The following is a 4,233-nucleotide window of genomic DNA, read 5'->3' as shown; positions in this document are numbered from 1 at the left end:
GTAGCCTACACACATTAAATGATGATGAAGAAACAGACATTGAGAGTTTCCTAAATAGATGGGATTATGTTATCAACAATAAGAAGAACTAGTATCTTGATTAAATATATTAAGATCAAAGAAGCATTTGTTGACTTCCCATCTTGAAATGCAACAGATGTGTATCCCTATACAAACATACATTTGAAATTAGAAAGCCTAGCTGTGAGAGAAACATTTAGAATGTAAGAGTAAGAAATCCCCAATCTGTCAAGGTGGACAGACACTTTCAATAAGAATTGACAGGGTACTTGACAACCCGTCGAACTCATGTCAACAAAGGAAATTAAATATAAAATTAAGAGAACGATAATCTTGCCATGCTGGAGTACCACCTTGAAGGGTTTAATCGGACAAATCAACCCAAGAATTTATCCTGTCTCTTATCTACTTGTATGATGGGGACATTTGTTTACAGCTGTTACACAATGTCAAGAGAAAGGGACATAAAGTACCCCTTCACCTATATATATATTACACACACATATGCAAACCCCCCACCCACTCACTTCTACTCAGCTTGAGCCTTGTGGGGCCACCTGGACACTTTATCGCATTCTTTCTCCCTCTACTAGGTGCAATTAGCCATGCAGATCCCTCTACAAGACCCTGTTCTGACCTTCCTCCTCTCCCACCACTTCTCATGGTAATCCCTTTGTCCCCTAGCATGAAGCCCAACCACAAAAACCACCACCTCCACCAGTAGGGTTCATCATCCTGAAAACTGCTTTGTGACCTGTGAAGTGGTTGGCATTAAGAAGGGCATCCAGCCGTGGAAACCACACCACTGGAGGATGATGCAGCCCTTCCACTCCTTGTGTTCCCGTCAAACTGCGCAACCCACGCCAGCATTGAGCATGAGACATTAAATGAATGATATTAGAAATGGAAAGAAAGGAGAAAGAAGGATATTCCTCACCGTTTCATCTCTGAAGAGTCTCTGATTCTCTGGTGGGACTTTCAGGATTCCTTCAACAATCTTCTTTACTTCATAAATGGTAGTGTTTTCTTTAACGTCTGTAAAGATGGTACACTTCTTCCTTCTAATCATTAAAAACACATCCTGTAATAATAAATAATAATAATAATTATTTCTTTATTGACCACAAGGGGCTAAACATACAGGGGACAAACGGATTAAGTCGATTACATCGACTCCAGTGCGTAACTGGTACTTATTTAATCGACCCCCGAAAGGATGAAAGGCAAAGTCGACCTCGGTGGAATTTGAACTCAGAACGTGACGGCAGACGAAATACCGCTAAGCATTTCGCCTGGTGTGCTAATGAATGGTTTCAAATTTTTGAACAATGACAGCAACTTCGGAGGGGGTGGGGGTAAGTTGATTACATTGACCCCAAAAAGGATGAAAGACAAAGTGAACCTTCAAATTCAGAACATAAAGATGGAGAAAATGTTGCTAAACACTTTGCCTGGCACAGTGACATTTCTGTAAGCTCACCTTAATAATAATAATGCCAGGCCTGCATGACTGGCTCCCGTGCTGGTGGCACGTAAAAATAATTCACTACACTCTTGGAGTGGTTGGCATTAGGAAGGGCATCCAGCTGTAGAAACTTTGCCAGATCAGATTGGAGCCTGGTGCAGCCTTCTGGCTCGCCAGCCCTCAGTCAAACCGTCCAACCCATGCCAGCATGGAAAGCGGACGTTAAACGATGATGATGATGATGACGACACACATATATATACATAGAATGAGAGATTTAGTTCACTGGTACGAATAGGTACGCTACCTAAGTGCTATAATTGGTCATCCTTTAGGTTCCATTTTCATAGCTGAGGAGGCTGGAAGTCAGGATCCGTAGTAGGCTTCCAAGTCAGTAGGTATATATATATATATATACAGTCGTGTGTGTCCTACAACCGCCTTATGGGTGTATATAAGAGAAGTTAGGCATAAGAGAGATATTAGATGTTGAGTGCAAGAGAGATGACTGCACTGGTTTGGTCATGTGATGTGGATGGATGCGGACAGCTTCATAAAGAAGTGATCTCTGGAAGTGGATGGAACAATGTGGAAGTGGGAGACCCAGGAAGACATGGGAAGAAGTACTGAAGTACGACCTCAGGAAGCTGAACCTTTCAGGTGAGGTGACAAAGGACCTAGAGACTTGGCCCTTGGCCCCACTCAAGAAGACCTGTACCCTGCAGCAGTTTTGTCTGGGTGTAAAAGATGGCCTACAGCAAATATTCTGCTCAATATCACAGATTTGCCTGTCGGTCGATTGACCGTAACCAGTTGTGCATGTCCCTTGGTGGCTGACGATATGTGCATCTCTGGTCACGAGCAGAAGCAGAGGGGGAGCGTCATAGCCATGTATCGAGAGGAATTCTTTGGGTTTTGAGTAACTCACTTCTGGAAACATGGGTGTTTCATTCAACATCCTTACACAACCCTCATTCAGGGACCTTTTAAGCAGGACGGGCTACTTGACCAGAAGAGAATTCTAACTGGACCCCAGCTGCAAGGTCATGCACTGTTTATCTTGATATGAGATCATCATGTCAAGCACACATGGTTGTGATGCATGTGCCTGGTGTAGCCTTACCAGACAATTAGTCAAGATGGGTATACTGAGCATCGGATATTTGTACCCCAGGGTCACTTTGATGGTATGCACTGCTCTTTCACTCAACAATAATAATAAAGAGAAAAATAACATTACGAGGAGGAGCAAGTGGTATTAATAATAAAACGGTGGAGAAATGTGTGAGGAATAAACTGGCATAAAATTGCTAAGAAGAAAGAAGGAATGCGATTATCATCTCACATTCTTTTTATAAACCGTTAAAGAAAAAAAAGGTTTTCAAATTTTCATGAGGAAAATTCAAAGACCCATCATATATATATATATATCATCATCATCATCATCATCATCGTTTAATGTCCGCTTTCCATGCTAGCATGGGTTGGACGATTTGACTGAGGACTGGTGAAACCAGATGGCTACACCAGGCTCCAATCTGATTTGGCAGAGTTTCTACAGCTGGATGCCCTTCCTAACGCCAACCACTCAGAGAGTGTAGTGGGTGCTTTTACGTGCCACCCGCACGAAGGCCAGTCAGGAGGTACTGGCAACGGTCACACTCAAAATGGTGTATTTTATGTGCCACCCGCACAGGAGCTAGCCCAGGGGCACTGGCAACGATCTCTCTCGAAAGTCCTTACACATGCCACGGGCACAAGTGCCAGAAAGGCGACGATGGGCACAGGTGCCATCCCGATTTCACTTTCGCTTGCCCCAATAAGTCTTTGCAAGCCGAGTTTCATGTCCAATGAAGGAGACGACGTTGGCATGGGTGCCAGTCGTCGAATTTAGTTCGATTTCACTTGCCTCAAGAGGTCTTCGCAAGCGGAGTTTATTGTCCAATGAAGGAAAGGTACGCATATGTGGGCTGGGTACACCTCTGGCAGAGGCCTTGCATTTAGGTCTGACTTGGCTTGCCGGGTCTTCTCACGCACAGCATATTTCCAAAGGTCTCTGTCAGAAGTCATCGCCTCGGTGAAGCCCAATGTTCGAAGGTCATGCCTCACCACCTCATCCCATATACATATATATATATATATACACACAAACACATGCTTCATAACTTCTGACAAAATTTTCTCTATTAATATGTATGTGTACACATACACATTTATTCAAATAATTATGTGAACCCCAACACAGACATTTTTTAATACCTAAAAATCAATAATCTGGTTTTATCCTCTTATCTAAAATATTTCATGCTACTCTATTTTGACCCAGACATTTTACGTTAATTCTTTTGTTTTTTGTAAGGCGGGCATTATACATCTGTAAATATGGTGTGTGTGTGTATGTGTGTTTGTAGTGTAATGTATGAATTCATAGAACCCTATGGCTATCACAGAAAGCTCCTTCAGTGCACCCAACTAGCAGACAACCTAATAATCCAGTACTGAGGAGTACAATGCAGAATATATATATATATATATATATATATATATATATAAGTCTATCATTGACAGAATTGTCCCTTGTGTTAAAAGAAATGCAGACCTTCCACCTTTGGATATCCACAGGGGACATCAGAACTTGGTTCTGCTCGTTGAATAAGAAAACGGAAAACTCACTTTATACAATTTGACATTAGTAATTATTAATTACTACCAGTCTATTAAGCCGGACTTTCTTGATAAAGCAATCA

Source organism: Octopus bimaculoides, chromosome 30 (genome assembly GCF_001194135.2).
Source record: "Octopus bimaculoides isolate UCB-OBI-ISO-001 chromosome 30, ASM119413v2, whole genome shotgun sequence".
Classification (NCBI taxonomy): domain Eukaryota; kingdom Metazoa; phylum Mollusca; class Cephalopoda; order Octopoda; family Octopodidae; genus Octopus; species Octopus bimaculoides.
The sequence above is the reverse complement of the archived record's forward strand: the minus strand, read 5'-3'. Positions refer to the sequence as shown.